This window comes from Oncorhynchus kisutch, linkage group LG12 (assembly GCF_002021735.2).
Source record: "Oncorhynchus kisutch isolate 150728-3 linkage group LG12, Okis_V2, whole genome shotgun sequence".
Lineage (NCBI taxonomy): Eukaryota > Metazoa > Chordata > Actinopteri > Salmoniformes > Salmonidae > Oncorhynchus > Oncorhynchus kisutch.
The window spans coordinates 32,784,156-32,808,123 of NC_034185.2; the positions used below are offsets into that span (position 1 = coordinate 32,784,156).

The 23,968-nt window shown below is 42.8% G+C and overlaps 1 protein-coding gene across 1 annotated transcript in view; it reads left to right on the top strand.

Annotated features, from left to right (window-relative positions):
- Positions 1 to 7,204: 7,204 nt before the first annotated feature.
- LOC109900290 (transmembrane protein 121-like) overlaps positions 7,205 to 23,968 on the top strand; it is a 57,968-nt gene continuing 41,204 nt past the window's right edge. The window contains exon 1 of the mRNA XM_020495983.2: positions 7,205 to 7,660. The gene's annotated coding sequence lies outside the window, so the exon portion shown is untranslated. The remainder of the gene's footprint in view (positions 7,661 to 23,968) is intronic.

Below are 23,968 nucleotides of genomic sequence, written 5' to 3' on the forward strand. Positions count from 1 at the left end.
CAAGCTGTCCAGGCCCTGAGGCAGCAAAGCATCCCCAAACCATGATCCTCCCTCCACCATACTTTACAGTTGGTATGAGGTTTTGATGTTGGTGTGCTGAGCCTTTTTGTCTCCACACATAGTGTTGTGTGTTCCTTCCAAACAACACAACTTTAGTTCCGTCTGTCCACAGAATATGTTGCCAGTAGCGCTGTGGAACATCCAGGTGCACTTTTGCAAACTTCAGACGTGCAGCAATGTTGTTTTTTTTGGACAGCAGTGGCTTCTTCCGTGGTGCTCTCCACAACGAACACCATTAGCTTTTGGAGAAGTCATTAGCCTAGGGATTCACATACTTTTTCCAACCTAAACTGTGAATGTTTAAATGATGCATTCAATATAGACAAGAAAATTACAACACTTTGTGTGTTATTAGTTGAAGCACACTACGTGTGTCTATTGTTGTGAGTTAGATGAAGATCAGAACATCTCCCCATTCTATTTCTCTTGACTTGTTCAAATGTCCAGTCTAAATGAAGCATTCCGGGAGGGCTGACCTGATGTGTAACTCGTTTCATATTTGAAATACATCAAATTACATTAGGCCTTGCCTATAAGACTACATTAAAATGCAATCAAAATGCAAAAAATACTCTTCTTAAAATGTCGGAAGTTTTCGTTTATATCCGTTGTTTGACTTATCTACTGGAGCTTATAGTTTATCCACATCTTTTACCATCACATCACTGCATAAAACGTATTTACAACTTACATTTTTCAGAAACCGCCAAGTACCGTCATACCATCCAAAAAAATACTGTGGCATTATATTTTGGCTGTTCACATTGTCCTTTCCAACACAGTTCCAGGAACTATGGTGGCTGTGTAACCAGGCCAGCCAGTAGAGCTTGGCTTGGCATGGTTTGGACATATAGTGCTGCTACAAAGGGGAGAAAGGCAAGAAAGAGAGTGTAGCATGCAAGAAGAATAAATAATGCAGCTAGTAACCATGCAGATGAGCCCAAATATCAAAAGAGGTAGCTAAATAAGATGCATGCAGGCTTGCATAAACTATACCACAATCCCAAACTAGTCTGTGTGTGTACAGTGATAAGACAGAAGCAGGGTTCTTATGGGGCTGAGGAAGGGTACAGAGTCTACAAGGTAGGCAGACAGGCCAAATGTGACAAATCATACTTTTATAAGGTACAAAAATAATTATGTGACCACACACTCTCTAATCTAGCAAAGGAGGAACAGACAGATATTTGTATTTGGGCACTGGAGGTCAAAGTCTGATGATGAGTGACCAGTACTTGCTGTAGCGCTAACTGCTAACCATACAAAACAGTCTGTGACACATGATCCCGTTAGCTATTTCTTTTGACTGGTGTTCCCCAAGGCTCATTAGCTCAAGTTGCGTTTCAAAGCATGAGCAAATTTAGGACACAATCTGAAGAGACTGTGTGACCGGCTAGAGCGTTTGGTCACTGGAGGGTCCTTCGCAGCTGCCACTCTGTGTGCATGCAAGCATGAAATGCATATTTGCTGCAGGAGGACTCAAGAATACTAATCATAATTTCAGCCTGTCAGAAGAGGAAAGCAGATTCCTCCTCTGTGTCTCAACAGGAAGGTCTGTGTTCATTAGGCTACAATCTGAATACAGGAAAAACTTAAATGTAGGGATCACGCTAGATGGATAGAGGAAGGGGAAAACAAGCGTTCTTACATTAGAGATTTATAAAAATAAAAAAGGAGACAGGAGAGAAATCCACTTAGCATTTAAAGAGAACTGTGACACTGAAATCAGTATGAAAGTATGAAACCGCTGTTAAAAGAATATCATTAGGGAAAGCACCAGGGCAAGATGAACTTCAAATGTCTATAAATGCTTAGGTGAAGACATTAAATAACTGTTATTTGATGCTTTGAAATAATGTATAGAGAATAGACACGGGGGGGAAAACATGTTTTAATCAATGTTGTTTCCATGTTGCACAAAAGAAAAGAAAAATCTGTTTTGACGATGAATCAACGTGGTAAAAAGTCATCAACGTAAGGGAACGGAAGGATATACAGACAATCTGCACCCTGTGACATTATGTAAAGGTATAATTCACCCACAGAAATAAAAATCAAGAAACTCCGGTCAATTTCGATGAAACTCCTGTCAATTTAGTGAAAGCCTCTCCTGTCAGTGTGTAAAATAAAACAATTCCTTACGATTTAACTTCTAAGTGGTCAGTCTGTGAAAATCAGAAAAACTTGTAGGAACGTGTCATAGCTACATCATTCTCTTTACTGGAGATAGGGGATAACACACTACCACATTTCATAATGTTTTTAAAACAATTGCCTGCACTCCAGATCGCCTAATCAACCAATAGATGGTATACACATACTAGTCTAGAGAACGCATCCATCCACTCATACCGCCATGACAAAGTATATATTTCGCTTAGATGTGCTCAAGCTAAACAGTATACCAAATTATTCAACTCCATTTCTACTTCAAGTTACCATGACACAATGTGCCCTGTGTCTGTGGGAAACCGAGATATTACAATAAGAAAGAGATAGAAATCTCATTGGGCAATGAATGGAGAAACGACCCACCCAACTGGCTGTCGACCCAACGCATTCACGTTGTCATGCAGCGTCACGCGGTTGCTAAGCTAATTGTCCCTTCTCAAAGTCAGAGTATGAGTCGAGAAACGTGCCTGTCTTCTTCGAAAGTACGTAATGTCACGATTCCAAAGCTATACGACATTACAGACAACACGTTAATTATCTCACATCTTGGAAAATATTTGCAATGTTGTACTTCTTGTTGCAATGTTGTACTTCTTGTTAAGCTAAACACCAAATTGACTCCCATTCCATCTTTTTTTTATTCAGTTTCTTCATGCTCAACTGGGCTCTGGGAGTCTATTGTCAAATGCTCAGGAAAGTTTTAAAAGTACTCTACCGGTCAAAAGTTTAAGAACACCTACTCCTTCCAGGGTTTTTCTTTATTTAGACTATTATCTACATTGTGGAATAAAAATGAAGACACCAAAACTATGAAATAACACATATGGAATCATGTAGTAACCAAAAAAGTGTTAAATAAATCAAAATACATTTTATATTTGGGATTCTTCAAATTGCCACCCGTTGCCTTGACAGCTTTGCACACTCTTGGCATTCTCTCAACCAGCTTCACCTAGAATGCTTTTCCAACCGTCTTGAAGGAGTTCCCACATATGCTGAGCATTTGTTGACTGATTTTCCTTCACTCTGCAGGCCAACTCAGCCCAAACCATCTCAATTGGGTTGAGGTCGGTGGATTGTGGAGGCCAGGTCATCTGATGCAGCACTCCATCATCTCTCACAAGTGGAAGTCATCCGTTCACCCACACCACATCGCACAACGCCACGGTGGTTGGAACCAAAAATCTCCAATTTGGACTCCAGACCAAAGTACAAATTTCCACTGGTCTAATATCCATTGCTCATATTTCTTGGCCCAAGCAAGTCTCTTCTTCTTATTGGTGTCCTTTAGTAGTGGTTTATTTGCAGCAATTCGACCATGAAGGCCTGATTCACATGGTCTCCTCTGAACAGTTGATGTTGAGATGTGTCTGTTACTTGAATCTTGGGCTGGAATTTCTGAGGTTGGTAACTCTAATGAACTTATCCTCTGCAGCAGAGGTAACTCTGGATCTTCCATTCCTGTGGCGGTCCTCGTGAGAGCCAGTTTCATCATAGCACTTGGTTTTTGCGACTGCATTTGAAGAAAATGTCAAGGTTCTTAAACGTTCCATTGACTGACCTTCATGTCTTAAAGTAATGATGGACTGTCGTTTCTCTTTGCTTACTTGAGCTGTTCTTGCCATAAAATGGACTTGGTGTTTTATCAATTAGGTACAGTGCCTTGCGAAAAATTTCAGTCTCTCGATGTGCAAAACTGATAGAGACATACCCCAAGCGACTTACAGCTGTAATCGCAGCAAAAGGTGGCACTACAAAGTATTAACTTAAGGGGGCTGAATAATTTTGCACGCCCAATTTTTCAGTTTTTGATTTGTTAAAAAAGTTTGAAATATCCAATAAATGTCGTTCCACTTCATGATTGTGTCCCACTTGTTGTTGATTCTTCACAAAAAAATACAGTTTTATATCTTTATGTTTGAAGCCTGAAATGTGGCAAAAGGTCGCAAAGTTCATGGGGGCCGAATACTTTCGCAAGGCACTGTATCTCTGTGGTAAAGTCTCTGGGTAGAGACGTTTATAGCTCAGTGGCAGAGACATAACGCAAGTTGAACTCATGAGTAAGACTGCTAAATTGATAGTGCAGCTTGTTTAGGCTATCTCACAGCTAGCTACAACACATGCTGATATTGACCTCTGCATTCTTTTGTGTAGCTATGTTTTATCGCTAGCTAGCAACATAACTAGCTAGCCAGCCTGCCCAGAGAAGCAGAGCATTGGATTGTGGGTTTTGTAGTAGACTTGAGCTGCAACAGACTTGAGCTGCAACAATTCCAAAAATGATTTTCACATATTTCTACCAGCCTTGTCATAATTACAAAAATGTTCACAAAAATTGCTTTCACACATTAGTGTGGTTAGGGGGCTATTATTTCATTCAGAAAAATAATATTCTTTGCACCAATAAACTACAGCGCTTAAAAGGCAATTCCACAAGTAATTATTATTATAGTCAAAGGAACGTTGACTTATTCTGTTACAGTACCACAGATGTTTTCATTACTTATTGGTAGATATGATTTCTTAGATTACATTTTTTTTATACATTCTGAAGAACTACCCTTTGTCACGAATTCCACCGAAGTTGGCCTGTTCGGGCGGTGCTCGGCGGTCGTCGTCACCGGCCTACTAGCCGCCACCGATCCCTTTTTCGTTGTCTGTTTGTTTCGTCTTATTAGTTGCACCTGTCTATTTGTGTGCCTGATTGGCTTCCTTATTTATAGTACGTTTACCCGCCCTTGTTTCATTACTCATACGTTACGTGTGTATGTTTTTTTGGTGTTTGTGCTCTGGACCTGGTACCCTGTTGTGTTGTGTTGGTCCACATTTTCCGCGCCCTGTTTTGTTGGGCATTATTTTCCGTGCGATATTAAAAGTGCACGTCTTCCTGTGGAACTATATGCTCTCTGCGCCTGATTCTTCCCTCATGCACCAAGTTACCAGTGACACGCTTACTGTAGTGTTTCACCTTCGAAAGGAAATACAGTGCCTTCGGAAAGTATTCAGACCCCTTGACATTTTCCACATTTTGTTAGGTTACAGCCTTATTCTAAATTGATTATTAAGATATTGCTCCTCATCAACCTACACACAATACCCCTTAATGACAAAGCAAAAACAGGTTTAAGAAATGTTTGCTAATTTATCACAAATAAAAAAACTGAAATGACATTTACATAAGTATTCAGACCCTTGACTCAGTACTTTGTTGAAGCACCTTTGGCAGTGATTACAGCCTTGAGTCTTCTTGGGTATGATGCTACAAGCTTCGTACACCTGTATTTGGAAATGTTCTCTCATTCTTCTCTGCAGATCCTCTCAAGCTCTGTCAGGTTGGATGGGGAGCATTGCTGCACAGCTATTTTCTGGTCTCTCCAGAGATATTAGATCGGGTTCAAGTCCGGTCTCTGGCTGGGCCACTCAATAGCATAAGGAGACTTGTCCCGAAGCCACTCCTGCGTTGCCTTGGCTGTGTGCTTAGGGTCGTTGTCCTGTTGGAAGGTGAGCCTTCGCCCCAGTCTGAGGTCCTGAGCGCTCTGGAGCAGGTTTTCATCAATGATCTCTCTGTACTTTGCTCCGTTCATCTTTCCCTCAATCCTGAATATTTCCCAGTCCCTGCCTCTGAAAGACATCCCCACAGCATGCATGTATTAAAAATAAAAAACAAAAATACCTTATTTACATAAGTATAAAGTTCCTTTGCTATGACATTTGAAATTGAAATCAGTTGCAGGATTATGTCAAGGCACAGATCTGGGGAAGGGTACCAAAACATTCTGCATTATTGAAGGTCCCCAAAAACACAGTGGCCTCCATCATTCTAAAATGGAAGAAGTTTGGAACCACCAAGACTGTTCCTACAGCTGGCCGCCCGTCCTTAACTGAGCAATCGGGGGAGAAGACTCTTGGTCAGGGAGGTGACCGAGAACCCGATGGTCACTCTGACAGAGCTCCAGAGTTCCTCTGGGGAAATGGAAGAACATTCCAGAAGGACAACCATCACTGCAACACTTCATAAATCAGGCCTTTAAGGTAGAGTGGCCAAACGGAAGCCACTCCTCAGTAACAGGCACATGACCGCCCGCTTCAAGACTGTTGGAAAAGCATTCCAGGTGAAGTTGGTTGAGAGAATGCGTGTGAAAGAGTGTGCAAAGCTGTGTCTACTTTGAAGACTCTCAAATATAAAATATATTTTGATTTGTTTAACACTTTTTTGGTTACTACATGCCACCATATGCGTTATTTCATAGTTTTGATGTCCTCACTATTATTATACAATGCAGAAAATAGTAAAAAATAAAGAAAAACCCTGGAATGAGTAGGTCTCCAAACTTTTGACTAATACTGTATATAAAATGAAATATTACTCTGATACCAAGAAATGGGTTATAGAACTGTGATACAGTGACCAGAGAAGTAAAATCCTTAGTAGCTTATTTCACACACACACTGTTAGTAACGTAAGCATTTCGCTGCACCTACTATAGCACCTGCTAAACTGTGTACTCGACCAATAAACTTAGATTTGATATATCTAATAGATAATTCACTTTGATTGAGCCAAGGTAGGCCTATATAACCTTCAGTTCTCCAATCCCACTCTTGCATTTACGTCACATCGTGCCAATCATTCTAATTTACACTGATTAGCTAGGCCTAATCAGAGAAAATGAGTCGGAACGCGAGAGGAGCATCAGTGTGTTGGATAAGTGATTCCTGAATAAGTTTAAAAGGACGGTCCTATCCTCAATAAGTTCGTATAATTACTGTAGCAGTCGGTGCCGTTCACTTCATGTGGTGTTGAAAGCTAATGAGAGAGAGAGAGCGCGCACAGTACCCCCACCAGGGAAGGAGAAAGATATTCCCTCACCCCCTTCACTGGTTTCGCTAACCGTCATGTAGGAAACTGTTGCTATAATAAAAGCAAACCACGGGACTGTAGAGGAAAAGAGGGGCAAAGGGGGGAAAGAGAGCAGGTGGTGTATAGGCTACGAAACATGTAGGCTGGGGAGACCGCCTAAGTAAATTGACCATAAATCCAATGAGAGAGAGCGAGAGAGAGAGCGCGCGAGAGAGAGAGAGATAGAGAGAAAAAAATTCGGGAAAGAAGAAGCAAATAGCAAAGAGACGCCAATTAGACCGGCAAAATCGGCCCGGAGCCGTGGAGAGCATAGCCACTTGGCTACTTCTGCATCGTCGGTTTTATAAATCAGACTTTTGAAGATATTATTTTCACAGTTGGCTTATTCTATCGATGCTGTTGGCTTGAATTGAGTTTTTTTTCAAGGTAATTTACGGCCACAGTAGTTGGACCGCGTTTTACATTGTGTGCTGTGCCTAGCTCTCAGTGGATTAAACGGTCGTCTCCGGAGCCTGCTGCAGAGGAATAGGGGAATTTCAGCACCCTGGACAGCGACTAGCAGTTGAGGTAAGCGGGTCCGCTAAACTTATCAGCTAGTGGTAGATATTCAAATGTCTTTTGTGTAATCTTTTGCGTAATGTTTTACCACAGTTGTAAGGGGGAAAAGTGCATTATTACATTTGAATGTGAAAATATTAGCATACCGTGAATAAATTCGAGGAGGGTGAGACCTTCACAAAGGCGATAATTGGGTTTCGGGGGAGTTAGGTCAATGAGGGTGGTTTGTAATATATTCCAAAGGATGCAGACTGTTTGAATATGAACGCTGCTGCGGCTCTATTTCCTTGAGTCCCTGCCTCTGCGCTCTCAAGTTTATTAGGCTACTCAACATAACATTCAGAAGAATAAATACGAAGTTAGTACGCCTTATCTATTTCGATACTGGATGTGTGTATGGTCAAGAATATTGTTCACTATGAGATAGAGTGAATAGAGGTTCAAGTGATTGTATACCAAAAATTGCGCGTGCAGAATTGTCAAAGGATGGTGTTTCCGTTTGTGGGAGGCGGGTGGGGGAGAAAAACCCAAATTTTCTTTAAGACCAGCTATTTATTCTGAGGAGTCAGCGCGTGTCCACTCAGCAGCAAAAAGCAGCTCATGCCTCCGAGTCTCCACAGAGAAAATCATCTCCTGTTCGGCGCGAGACATATCTTCCCATTGGCACGGAGCCAAGAGAAGTCCCCCCCCCCCCCCCCCCCCCACCACCACCACCACCACCCCACAAAAAAAATAATCAGAAACGGCGCGTGCTGCACTCACACCCCCGAATCCTAATTCAAACCGGCTAATTAACGATGTCTGACAAAGACAAAAACCCACAGGAATACACTGACATCATAAACTATTTTATTTGCATAGAATACATAGGCCTACAAATGAGCTGGGGATAGCAGCACTAACCAATGGACCTTGTCCTTCAGTGTCCAGTAATCTGGAAACATGCAGACATCCTGACACCTTGCATTACCTGTGGTTCTGACTCTCCTTTCTAGCACAACCACTTACCTTATAACCCTCTCAAATATTTGAAAAATGACAGGCCTCTCTCTCACTCTCTATTTCTCAATCGCACTCACTCACTCACTGACTGACTGCCACTCTCTCACTCTCACTCCCACTCTCTCTTTCCACTATTCCGGTGAGAGGAACTATTTCAGTTGCAGCTTCAAATACGCCTATTGCGGTTTGACATTTTCCATAACACTGAATATGAACATAAATCTCCTTCCTAGTAAACGCATAACAACAAAGATATGGTCCTTCACACTGTGTGAGTGAAAAGAATGTTAGTTGTTAAGTATGGGTGCAGACACTGACAGAAATGAGAAGAAGCAGCCAACAGAAATGACATTATTCCAGAAGACTGCACTCTGGCTTCCTTGAGGACTGAAAACAGTCTGAGCTCTGACTGTAAAGTAGGAGTTGTGGGTTATGAAGTCTGCAGTGTTATTGTCTGTAAACGCTTCATTTTATCTTTACTATGTGAAACAATGACAAACGAATATGTCATGCTCAATTTATTGGACAATAAATAGCCAAGGTATTTCAAGTTGAATAGCCACCCCACAAAGACATCAGAGAAAATATGCATCAGTGGAGGCTCCTCAGAGGAGGAAAGGGAGGACTATCCTCCTCAATGAATTTCCTAAAAATGTAAGTAGTAAAACATTTAGAAAGTTATCCATTCTAGATCAAATTATGCTAAATATCATCACATCACAAAATAATTTATTAAAACACTATTTTGCAAAGAAGGTCTACAGTAGCCTCAATAGCACTACTGTATGGTGTAGCTGGTGTAGCTGGAGGACAGCTAGCTTACGTCCTCCAGACTATCAGAGCTCTTGAAACATGAACTGACATGTTGTCCACCTAATCGAAGGATCAGATAATTAAATTAGTACCAATCGGAATCCACACTTGAAGATTGTTTTGATCACGCGGACTGGGAAATGTTCCGGGCAGCCTCAGAGAATAACATTGATCTATACGCTGACTCGGTGAGTGAGTTTATAAGGGAGTGCATAGGAGATGTATCCACTGTGACTATTAAAACCTACCCGAACTGGAAACCATGGATAGATGGGGGCATTCACGCAAAACCAAAAGCGCGAAAAACCGCATTTAACCATAGAAAAATTACTGGGAATATGGCCGAATATAAACACTGTAGTTATTCCCTCTGCAAGGCAATCAAACAAGCGAAATGTTGGTATAGGGACAAAGTGTTGCAATTCAATGGCTCAGACACGAGATGTTTGTGGCAGTGTCTACAGGCAATTACAGACAAAAAAAAAGAAACCAGCCACTTCACGGACACCGGCATCTTGCTTCCAGACAAACTAAACACTGTCTTTGCCCACTTTGAGGATAATACAGTGCCCCACTACCAAGGACTGTGGGCCCTCCCTCTCCTTCTCCGTGGCCGAACGTGAGTAAGACATTTAAATGTGTTAACCCTCGCAAGGCTGCCTGCCCAGACGGCATCCCTAGCCACGTCCTCAGAGCATGCACAGACGAACTGGCTGGTGTGTTTACGGACATAGTTAATCACATGCTTCAAAATGGCCACCATTGTTCCTGTACCCAAGAAGGCAAAAATAACTGAACTAAATGACTATCGCCCCGTAGCACTCACTTCTGTCATCATGAAGTGCTTTGAGAGACTAGTCAAGGATCATATCACCTACACCTTACCTGCATAACGCCCCAAAAGGTCCACAGATGATGCAATCGCCATCACAATGCACACTGCCATGTCTCATCTGGACAAGAGGAATACCTACGTAAGAATGCTGTTCATTGACTACAGCTCAGCATTCAAAACCATAGTACCCTCCAAGGTCATCATTAAGCTTGAGGCCCTGGGTCTCAACCCTGCCCTGTGCAATTAGGTTCTGGAGTTTGACGGGCCGCCCCCAGGTGGTGAAGGTAGGAAACAACATCTCTACTTCGCTCATCCTCAACACTGGGGCCCCACAAGGGTGCATGCTCAGCCCACTCCTGTACCCCCTGTTCACCCATGACTGCATGACCATGCACGCCTCCAACTCAATCATCAAGTTTGCAGATGACACAGCAGTAGTGGGCTTGATTACCAACATTGACGAGAGCCTACAGGGAGGAGGTGAGGGCACTCGGAATGTGGAGTCAGGAAAACAACCTCTCACTCAATGTCAACAAAACAAAGGAGATTATCGTGGACTTTAGGAAACAGCAGAGGAAGAAGGCGCAACAGCGTCTCTTCAACCTCATGAGACTAAAGAAATTTGGCTTGTCACCTAAAACCCTCACAAACCTTTACAGATCACTTATCCGACACACTGATGCTCCTCTCACGTTACGACTAATTTTCTCTGATTGTGCTGTAGGGCAGGTAGTTTGCGCCTGGTGATGTGTTGTGCAGACCTCACCAGATGTTCTCTTGTTGTTCTCATCTTGTCAGGCTGTATCACCGCCTGTCACATACAGCTGATGTGTTGTGCATTGAAGTCCATAAGCTAAAGAAGAGGTGAGAGGAGGAGAGCGCATAGATGCGAGAAGGAATACAACGTGGCTGCTATGAAAGTGAACTGTGTTTACGGTGATCAGTGATGAAATCAAGCCACAGATTCTGTTAAAACATTTCTTACACGGAAGCAAACGGAACAAAATGGGGATAAACATTTTTATTTTATTTGACCTTTTTTTATACAGGTTTTTCTCATTGAGATAACATCTCTTTTCCAAGAGAGACCTGGTCCAACAGCAGCAGGGTGAACTGTCACAAACAGTTCTAGGAACCTATATGACACACACACACAAAGTTCTACACATCACATCTCACAAACAGCACTAGGAACCCAATACGACTGGCTGACAGTTTGATAACTGTGTTCACTGGGGTTTTTCCATAATCTAGATTTCAGGTCAGAGCGTTTTCATTAGAGTGCATGCTAACTGCACTGTGGCTTGTGTTCCTATACGCCTCAAATCACATTTATGAGTCTCTTTAAATTCAAACCCTGCTAGACGGATGTCATTATAACTACGTACAGTATAGCATAACAGTAAGAACATGCAGAGAGAAGGCTGAAGTAAACACACACCATCCCACACACTCGCATGCACGCACACACAGACACACACACGCAAGCACACACAAATACTGTACACAGCAGTGGCGGTCGGTGTCGTTTAAGATGAGGGAGGATGTTTTTTATTTATTTTCTATTACAGCATATTTTATGACTGTCATTCATATCCCATTCACCCAGTTCAATGTAACATCGATAGGTTTAGGCTACTACATGATACTCTAAACATCCCTATACCCACCATGAGGTTGCTACAACCTAGCCTATGAATGAAGGTTTACAACGTAGGTGCACACAGGTCAAGAGAAACATTTGAGGTGACAGACAGTGACACATTCAATACCGCCTTGTACACTTGCCTGCATCTACCTGATCTAGGGTGTACCAGGGGTGAGGAATTCCTTTCCTCGGGGGCCTGATTGGTGTCACACTTTTTATCCATCCCTTGCAAACGCAGCTGATTAATCAACTTTCATTCTAAACTGAAGATCATGATTACGTGATTATTGGAGTCAGGTGTGTTAGCTGGGGCTGGGACAAAACTGTGACACCAATCAGGCCCTCGAGGACTGGAATTGCCCACCCCGATAACCATTAGTCCAACAGTTGCAAACAAGAGTTTTCTATTGAACAAATTCAAGTATGTTTCTCTGTTACGTTCAGTTTGCTTCTGTTTTAGAAACGTGTTTCAACAGAATCGGAAGAATGAATACAACCCTGATCACACGCAAACACAGTTCAATTTCATAGAAGCCACATACAAATAGCATGATCCCTTTGATCGTTGTATAATTCCTTTTCGCCTCTACTCGCTCTCCTCCTCTCACCTTTTCCCTTCGCTTCTGAACTTCAAGGCACAACACGTCAGCTGTCTGTGACCAGGTGGAAAAAAAACGTTCCAAGCCCATATCATAACCACTAACCGCTGCACACAGCCTGCAACGTTGTCAACATAGTAACGTCATAGTCAATGTAGCTACTAGAACTAATGTCTTAGTAAACCTGCTACAATCATGCAGTACAGTCAGCAAGCAGTTCAGCAGTTACACTGGTGGCAAAAAATATATACAACCAAATGCTTACCTTGACTTGGAAGAGTTCCAGGGTTGGATAGCCTTCGCTAGTAAATTAAGTGAAAGTCTCTCTCTCTTTGAGTCCATGTGTGGTGACTCCTCTCTCTCTCTCTCTCTCTCCTTAATTTTTAAAGAAATGAATTTGTTCAAAAACTGTTCAACTATTGTCTTTCTCTCTCTGTCAACTACTCACCACATTTTATGCACTATAGTGCTTGCTAAGCTGTAGCTTATGCTTTCAGTACTAGATTCATTTTCTGATCTTTTTATTGGATGGACAACATGTCTGTTCATCCTGTAAGAGCTCTGATTGGTTGGAGGACGTCCTCTGGAAGGGGATGAGAACTACAAGCCTCCTGTGTTTTGTATTGAAGCTAATGTACCCAGAGGAGTACGGAAGCTAGCTGTCCTCCGGCTACACCATGGTGCTGCCCTAAAGAGTGTAGTTAAAGCTACTGTTGACCTTCATTGCAAAATGGTGTGTTTTAATCAATTATTTGGTGACGTGAACATCATTTAGTATAGTTTTACCTAAAGAGGATAACTTTAATGTTTCACAATTTTCTTTAAATGAAATTCAGAAAAGGATGGTCTTCCCCTTCCTCAGCTGAGGAGCCTCCACTGATACACACAAACAAACCCCTGAACCCTTTCCCTTTCCTCACTTTTAGTCAATTGTGGTCGATTTGAATAATCAGAGCAGGCCAAACTCAGTAGCGCTGGATGTGGCTGTCTCAGAGAATATTAGGTTGCAATGAGCCATGCCAATAAGGGATGAGTGTGTTCAAAATACAGGATGTGCTTACTCACTCCGCTGTGCACTATGTCAGCCTTTTCTACAGAGTACAGAGAGTGAGAAAGGTGGGATGTATTTTGGAGCACTGTGCTCTTTCTGTGCTGTGCTGTGCTTTGCTGTGCTGTGTTGTCCTATGCTGTGCTGTGCTGTGCGTTGGTATCTTGGCTGAAACACACAGCCGCTTTAACAGTCAGCAGTCATCTCGTCACTGGTTCTCGTCTCTTCAGAAACAGTGCTGCAGGGCTATAATCTCACTGGCATAATGACATCCACTCCAATCAATAGCCAAATGGCAGCAGGAATCAATAGGCCTAGATACCGTACTGTACAAAACGTGGCAACGCTAGAGACGGTGGAAATGGCAGCTCGAGGCTATTTCAGTTCAGCATCGGGACTAGAGAAAAAAAGTAGCTTTTAGTTTCAAAATCAACATAACGTTAATGAGCCATTTATTATTAATGGATGTGTCATCTGTGTTTATTATGACAATATAATTGCATGATTAAAAAATGCAATTTCTCTTGTTCCCAGACCATTTTCTACACACACACACACACACACACACACACACACACACACACACACACACACACACACACACACACACACACACACACACACACACACACACACGGCTGCGGTGCAGGGTGAAACAGTGGAGACCTTGCAGCCCTCTAAGCATGCAGTTATCAGAGATACAGGGCTGATGGGAAATCAGTCAGCTGAAGTGGTGTGCCCTGTCCTGTCCTGGAAGAGAGGAGAGACCACTCCACTAAAGAGTGCCTGGTCTATGACTGTTCTATGTCTGCTAAAGTACTAATCTATGCTTGCTCTCTCACTACTCCACGATTAATTTATGACTGCTATGTGACCAGTTTATGCATGTACTATATTGCCCTATGCATGCCTATGCAGGGTGAAACCTGCTCAGAAAAAGATTTGGTAGCATAGGGTAGGGATCATCAACTAAATTCAGCCCTGTGACAATTTCTTTCTTTAGCTGACAGTCAGATGGCCTTGCACAAATTATTTGTACACTGCAGATTGACCGCAAGAAGCCCAAACAGATCTAACATTTGACTAAAACATAATCCTTTCAAATCTTGCTTATATTTCTATAGGATCAAATACATCGCTCTATCATGCGTGGGAATACTTTGAAACCGATTTCCAAAATTAAAATCACTTGGAGCAGATTTGCTGGTGTTTTTACAGTCTTTTATATCCAGCAATAAAACAAATATAATTATTATTTTTTGCTCAGAAAACTTGAGGGGCCAAATAATATCACCCACAGGCCAACTTCGTCCGGCGGGCCGCCAATTGGGGAACCCTGGCATAGGGTGATTGTAAAAAGGATAAGACTCAAAGTAGAGGTCATACCTCAAAGGATTAATGGCAGAGGAAGCGGGGCAGAGGAAGGAGGACAGACGAAGAGAGGCAGGGGGACAGAGGCAGGGGGACAGATGCAGGGGGACAGAGGCAGTGGCTGGCAAGCTGCTTCGGACTGGCCAGGGGACAGAGCAGGGATGGTGAGTTAGCCAGAGGCAATGGTGGCTGCAGTCCAAGTGGCCATAAACATTAATAAAGCATGTAATCCCAAAGAGATTGTTTCTTTTACAATCCATTAAAGTGATGAATATAAACCCATTTTCACCAGGACATAGAGGCCTATCCTCTTAGTGGAAGTTAGGGTATGAGTAGGTGTGATGCGGACGAAAGACCAGTGCACGAAGGAGTTCATTTCTACTGCAGCGTTCGCTGTAAAATATAACGCTATATCCTGTGTGTGTGTGTGTGTGTGTGCGTGTCTCAGGCTCTGGGGTGAATACGAGGCTAGGCCGTCTGGTGCCCCTACCGCAACGGCGTTTAAGACGCAAGTCGAATGGAGATCATCTCAGAGTGTGACGATCTGTAAATCAGGCATCAGGCAAGCCCAGCTCAGCTGCTTTGTGTACATCAACAGATGGTTGTGCTCACATTGATTTGTTTGTACAGCTGTACAGGGTACAGATGGAGGCTAGGTTGTGTTATGGCGCAGCTGTGCAGACCGACAGAGGTGAACCTGATGAAACTGATAGCGAAACGCGGCACTGTTTGCACTGCATAATGAAAGAGAAAAACAGTCTTGTTTTTGAATATTAGAGGTAAAGTTGAGTTATGGTTCATGCGCATGCTGTGTAAGAACAGGAGTTTAGGTGTGAAGAAAAGCAACTGTTAGCTATACACTTGCATTTGCACATTTAGCAGGGGGGATTAAATAAGGTATGAATGCATTGACTCAACACAGCCAGCAAATACTGAGAAATATTATCCTAACTCAGCTTGACAAGCTACAATATGTGGAAGATGCATTTGCCTTTTAAGATTATATTGATCATGATATGCTGCAGCCAGTCCACCTAACAAGCTATGCTCCAATAACGTCGCGGCAATGACTTTGGAATGTCCTCTGTAACTATGTCATGTAAGCAGAAATACAAAATGGCACTATACAAAATGACTTTGCAGCCTACCTTGTCAGCTTGGGGATTCGAGCTAGCAACCTTTCGGTTACTGGCCCAACGCTCTAACCACTAGGCTAGACTCTCTGGTGGGGATGTCTCTAGCCTGGTCCCAGATCAGTTTGTGCTGGCAAGACAGCACAATCAGTTGCAGGACCAGGCTAGAATGTCCCCAGGCCCAAGCAGTGTTTGCTGTGCAGTTGTAATTACATTCTATACTCTGGGTGTAATTTAGTCAGGTCCACAGTGTCAGCAAACAGGCTGGTGTTCTGTGGTCCCTCTATGCTGTCTCAGAACACTGGGTTATTTAATTACACACACACACACACACACACACACACACACACACACACACACACACACACACACACACACACACACACACACACACACACACACACACACACACACACACACATACACATACACATACACACACATACACACACACACACTCACGCGCGTGCAAGTATGAGCAGTCACGGTCACGCAAGCAAGCGCACACACAGCCACACATTTGCTCTCTCTGTCTTTCCCTCTCTCGCTCTCTCTCTCTCACACACAAACTATGTGTGTGTGTGCCCGTGCAAACACACACACACTCAGTGTCCGCTCCCCCCCCCCCCCTCATTTGTCCCCTGCTGCCCCCCTGCCCTGCTGCAAGCCCTCATGACTCAGTGACAGGGGTCACTGTCACAGTGAATTAACCCTGCTGTCTGGGTCTCTGTGACCTGCTTGTCGGACATTATTGCCTGTGTGGTGGTGCATCTCGCCCCATTGAGCATGGAGCTGTATAGCAGCAGTAGCAGGCCTAGGTGGGTGAAATGTACTAGACCAGTGCTTGTCAACTTTTTTGTACCAGGCTGTGGTACAAAAACTGACTGAATTGGTCTCAGTGAACCATCGTACGACCCGGTCAGCAACACCCTCGGGACCGATATTGGTCTGCGAACCACAGGTTGAGCAACACTATATTAGGCTAGCTGGGTTAGAAGGCTAAGCAGTTGGTCTGGCTGGTCTGAACTTGTCATTTCTGGTCTGGACTGGTCTGGCTTGCCTACTGACTGGGGAAAATCAGCCTGCTTGATTTGACTGCGGGCAGTAGCTCTACTAGCTGCAGCAGCTGGCTGCTGTGCCACTGCCTCTGGGCTCTGAGCTGTAGCTCCTTTGACTGCTATGGCTCCTGTGTCACTTGAGACACCGCGGCTCCTCTCCCACGGCTGCAATAAGTTTCTCTGCGCTGCTGAGAGAATGCAAGGACACACACAAGCACACACTAACACACACAGGCTGCCACCACTGCCGCTAGTGCTGTGTTTGTGTGTGATGTTTATGCGACATTTGTGCCATGTTGGTGCGCATTGGTACACATATCTGGGTCTGTGTCTCTGTGTGTCGATCCCAGTTCAGTGATTAGCGTGTTCTCTTTAGCTGTTCCATTTTCTTCCTCAAGGCATCCTGAGAGAAGCAGAAGTGCTCTGTAATTAGCCTGGAAAAGCATAGAAAAACATCAACAAACAAAGATGAAACAATCCACGCCTAGCCTTCATTTTGCTACTGAGCACTATCATCATTACAACTAGACATTTTCAGTTTCCACAGGTGTAAGCTTATTCGCTAATTGCAAACAACTCACTCTGGCCCTGAACAACATCAAAACATCAGGCATGTTCCAATAAGGAGTAAAAACCCATATAGTGTTTTATATAATGGTTTTGGGTGCCAGATTGAGCTTGTTGGTTATTATAGTTGGATAGTTGGACCTTGGACCCATCCATATCCACAGCTCTCTGTCCAACTGCAGTATTGGTGCCCATGGTTTCATCTGAAAGCCAGACAGAGGGAGAGGGATGGCTGCAGCAGCCCTGGTAGAAAGCAATAATGAGGGAAAGAATCATCCAGCCAACCCATCCAACTCCAGCCCTCCAGTGGCAGACATGTTGGGTAAAAGAGATGGCTATATGTGATAAACAGATAGCTCTCACTATATATAGGTGTCTCGTTTTCTCTCCTTCCGCTTTTCGCCCTTTATTTTTTTCTCATAACTCTCTTCCCCTATTCTCTCGCTTCCCTGTCTCTCGCTACCCTTCCCTCTCTCTCTCTACCCTTCCCTCTCTCTCTCTACCCTTCCCTCTCACTCTCTACCCTTCCCTCTCACTCTCTACCCTTCCCTCTCACTCTCTACCCTTCCCTCTCACTCTCTACCCTTCCCTCTCTACCCTTCTCTCTCACCCTCTACCCTTCCCTCTCTCTCTCTACCCTTCCCTCTCACTCTCTACCCTTCCCTCTCACTCTCTACCCTTCCCTCTCACTCTCTACCCTTCCCTCTCTAACCTTCTCTCTCACTCTCTACCCTTCCCTCTCACTCTCTACCCTTCCCTCTCACTCTCTACCCTTCCCTCTCTACCCTTCCCTCTCACTCTCTACCCTTCCCTCTCTCTCTCTACCCTTCCCTCTCACTCTCTACCCTTCCCTCTCTCTCTCTACCCTTCCCTCTCACTCTCTACCCTTCCCTCTCACTCTCTACCCTTCCCTCTCACTCTCTACCCTTCCCTCTCACTCTCTACCCTTCCCTCTCACTCTCTACCCTTCCCTCTCTACCCTTCCCTCTCTACCCTTCCCTCTCACTCTCTACCCTTCCCTCTCACTCTCTACCCATCCCTCTCTCTCTCTACCCTTCCCTCTCACTCTCTACCCTTCCCTCTCTCTCTCTACCCATCCCTCTCTCTCTACCCTTCCCTCTCACTCTCTACCCTTCCCTCTCTCCCTCTTGTTCTCAATTTGTTTTCTGCCCTGGAAATCTTTTCTTTTTGCATGAGTTCATGAGAATTAAGAACGAGGATTCATGATGTTTCATCCTGCACCATACAACCTTCTGAAGGTTATGTTCAGACCTGGCAAGTTGATAATATTATTTATATGCTATTCTATCTGTCATATAATCATTGTAAAGGGCTGACATTTATTTTTGGGGATTTGGAGACTCAGTAGGAATCATAATGTATCTGTTAGGTATCGGAGCTGTGGAGCTAGGAGATATGGTTTGTTGATCAAAACAGGAGTGTGACTATCACATGTTGAATATAAGTGCACGGTAGACCTACACAACATCATATCATATAGTTTTTCATATCTAACAATGCAGAAGAACCGAGCGAATTTAGGAATACCAAGAGAAGTCCACAACAACAGCCAGACAACAAGCTTTCATTTTAAAAGACATTTTAGAGTATTGGTCTGGTGGCAGACCTGTGTTGCAATAGCTACACTCTAAGAAAAAAGGGTTCCAAAAGGGTTCTTCGGCTGTCGCCATAAGAGAACCCTTTTGGGTTCCCTGCATTAACATCTCCAGCCACTAGGAGCGCCGCCTCTGGGTGAGTGGTTTCCTGTTTGCTTATTTCCTTATTCAGCTGACTGAGTGCGGTCTTAGTGCCGGCATCTGTTTGCGGTGGTAAATAAACAGCCACGATAAGTATAGCTGAGAACTCTCTAGGCAAGTAGTGTGGCCTGCAATTTATCACAATATACTCTACTTCAGGCGAGCAAAATCTAGAGACTTCCTTAGATTTCGTGCACCAGACCCCCCCGCTAGCTGAACATCCATGTCGTCATTCAGCCACGATTCCATGAAACATAGGATATTACAGTTTTTGACATCCCATTGGTTTCTTCCGGCGCCATGTAATATATATGTAATATGTAGAAATAGCTCTGCTATTTCCTGGTGTCTGAAACGTTTGTCCGATTTCAATTTATTTGACACAACAAGCACTGTAGAGAATCATTATGCATTCTAATCCCCTGTGTAATATCTTTTGAATAATCAAAATTATTGTATTTTCAACTGATGTACAAAACAGAAAGTATTTTTTTTTTTTTAAACATGACCCTTACAGAGGAGAAGCATAGAAAATATTGCTAATAGAACAGGGCCCGTATCCGCAATGCAGATCAGAAAAGGTCTTAGGAATCCTGTTAAAACCTGTTCTAAGACAACAACAAAAAACTCCCAGCTCAGAGTAGGTTTTAGGATGATGTTAAGACACTGCTCAGACAAACGCTGAGCCAGGAGTAAAAATCAACTGATAAATGTTTCTCAGCGATAATCACAGTTTGAGGTACCGCAAAGGAAAAATAGTGATGATGCTCATTGACATTGCAAATTATGGGAATTAACCAATCGTGATGAGGCACCGCCAGCTGTGCACGCTTCAGACAAGCACGGTGAATGTGACTGTCAAATTTTGGTTAAAAAAAATAGGGACGCACCGATCTGACATTTTTGGCCGATACAAATATCTGATATTTTTCCTGCCCAAATTTTTTTTAAACATTTTTGCGGCCTTTTAAGCATTTTAGTACAGTTAAATAGTTGAAACACACACACACACACACACACAGACGAAAACGTTATTTTGTTAGCATTTAAGTATGTCCCCATTACCAGTAAAACATAATCAAAACCTATTTCTTTCACTTACTTGCTGTGCTGTTTTGTTGTTCATTTGTTCAGTCGTTTCAGTCTCAACCAGGATTTCATCATACATGTCAAGCAGTGAAGTTTCAGCTCTGTCAGTCCATGGCCTCTCTTCCTCGGTGCGCACTGTTACTGTCTGTTTCCATCTTGTCCAGCTGTTCATGTAACACTTCACGTAAACCCTGTTTTCAGGTCTGCATCGAAGTCGCGGTCCTTGTACCTAGCATCGAGCACGGTGGCAACACAGTAAAGAGGCTCAAAAGAATGCCATCGAATCGCATGTTCACAGCCCCTTGTAGAGTACTTTTGCAAGTTCTAACCCCACGGTCATGTTCACAGCCCCTTGTAGAGTACTTTTGCAAGTTCTAACCCCACGGTCTGTGTCGGCAGTTTTGTTGAGCAGGCGTTTCAGTGCCATGACAGAGGGTTTCACGTCTGCTACAGACGCAGTTGATGAGCTTATTTCTCCAGTCAGTTGTTCGAATGTAGCTAGGAGTGTGTTCATGTTTCAAACATGTTCTCAAATGCCATTGAAATGGCAGCAGCGGTATGAGAACCAGCACATTCTTGAGCATGCAATACGACTTTCCTTAGTACGAAATCCTCGTCGACCCACTGTGCTGTCAGACTCAGCATGCTCATGGGGCTTACATCGCTGGTCTAAATGTCAGTTGTAAAGCCAATAGCAGTGATGCCCATAGCAAGAAGCTCAGTTGGCGAAAGCCAACATCATCCACGACAGAGAACGGTTGATTGTCAAGGGCAATGATTACATTATTTTGGCGTTATATGATTTTGCCTTGGAGTTGTCTACCTGACATTGTCTTACTCTTTCAAATGGCTGCTGGACTTGAACTTGTTTAGTTGTTGGAAGTGTGCTCTTAGTATTTTTCTGCTTTTGTTCTGTGTAGCGCTGTATTTTTTGTGGCGTCGTTAAGTCATCTACTTACGTTATATAGGTATGCACGTCATCTACCTACGTTATATAGGTATGCACGTCATCTACCTACGTTATATAGGTATGCACGTCATCTACCTACGTTATATAGGTATGCACGTCATCTACTTACGTTATATAGGTATGCACGTCATCTACTTACGTTATATAGGTATGCACGTCATCTACTTACGTTATATAGGTATGCACGTCATCTACTTACGTTATATAGGTATGCACGTCATCTACCTACATTATATAGGTATGCACGTCATCTACCTACGTTATATAGGTATGCACGTCATCTACCTACGTTATATAGGTATGCACGTCATCTACCTACGTTATATAGGTATGCACGTCATCTACCTACGTTATATAGGTATGCACGTCATCTACCTACGTTATATAGGTATGCACGTCATCTACTTACGTTATATAGGTATGCACGTCATCTACTTACGTTATATAGGTATGCACGTCATCTACTTACGTTATATAGGTATGCACGTCATCTATCTACATTATATAGGTATGCACGTCATCTACCTACGTTATATAGGTATGCACGTCATCTACTTACGTTATATAGGTATGCACGTCATCTACTTACGTTATATAGGTATGCACGTCATCTACTTACGTTATATAGATATGCACGTCATCTACCTATGTTATATAGGTATGCACGTCATCTACTTACGTTATATAGGTATGCACGTCAACTACCTACGTTATATAGGTATGCACATCATCTACTTACGTTATATAGGTATGCACGTCATCTACATACGTTATAGGTATGCACTTCATCTACTTACGTTATATAGGTATGCATGTCATCTACCTATGTTATATAGGTATGCACGTCATCTACTTACGTTATATAGGTATGCACGTCATCTACCTACGTTATATAGGTATGCACGTCATCTACTTACGTTATATAGGTATGCACGTCATCTACTTACGTTATATAGGTATGCACGTCATCTACCTACATTATATAGGTATGCACATCATCTACTTACGTTATATAGGTATGCACGTCATCTACCTACGTTATATAGGTATGCACGTCATCTACTTACGTTACATAGGTATGCACGTCATCTACCTACATTATATAGGTATGCACGTCATCTACCTACGTTATATAGGTATGCACGTAAGCTTTTACATCGGTTTTGCACGTAAGCTTTTACATCGGTTTTGCACATCGGCGTTAACCTGGACAATGTTTGCATTTTTAGCTAATATCAGCCGATTCCGATATGCTTACCGATATATCGTGCATCCGAAGGTAAAATGTTTGATCAAATTTTCACCTGACACAATCACTTTGCATACTCTTAATTATTTGCTCAAATGTTGACGTGCATATTTTTTTTGTGACAATTCTGATAGTTCAACACACTAGTCACACTCGTTATCAACACATTCGTCACTCCCATTTAACAACTCTAAATTGCTTTAAATTGGCATCCAACCACTTGTTGATAATGTTACATAAAACATTAGAAAGGTCTATAATTCTAATCGAACAAATTCAAAGTTAACATCGGCCCCAGATGCCTTTAATTCCCCAACTTATAAGCATGACCACTTAAGGAATAGTTTTTTACAACGTGATGTTGCGCTCCAAAGGGATAACTTGAAGTAACATGAATTCAATTTTAATCTAGGTTAATTAAAGAATTGAAAGAAAAATATGTGATTATTTATTAGCCTATGTGGTTATAAGCATTTAGGCATATCATGTGAAATAGGACTCATGTGAAATCATTTTCAAAAGCATGTATGTCTCCATTATTTATGGATTTATCATATAGAACTATAAAAACATTATTTTAACATCTCCAAAGCAATTGCATGTGGTGTAGGAACCACTGACTATTTTTTCTATTATCAAGACACCTGCTGGTAAAGCTTACCTGGTTAGTAAATATCTGTCAACTAGGTAGGACTTCATGCATAGCTTTAGTTTTTATCCATAAGAATAGGAGTAAAATGCTTCCATTCTCAGCACTTACGGACAATTTTCTACTCTGAGACGCTTTGTAAATACCGACCCAGATCTACAGCTTATTAAACTTGTTTTCAATGAGAGTGACGGATCTTTAACTCACATTTCCATCTGAAATCAGTCGGGTGGTACACAACACTACATAATTGTCCTTTAAAGAGATGTAACATGAGGTGAGCTCATCCTCCAGCCAGATAAATACGGTCGCAATTCAGCCAGGTCACACCAGATCCAGTGCATTATTAGACGTTTGTCCAGGTCCCCAGGACGTCGGGAGATGCCTTCAATACCGTCCACTATGGGCAACATGAATGCCTATTACCATCCAATACCATTGTGGCTCGGATGTTGATAAAGGAAGGGCTTAAACCGCGAGCTACAGCTCCGAGGTTATGGGTTCAATCCCAGTGCTAGGCACTATTGTT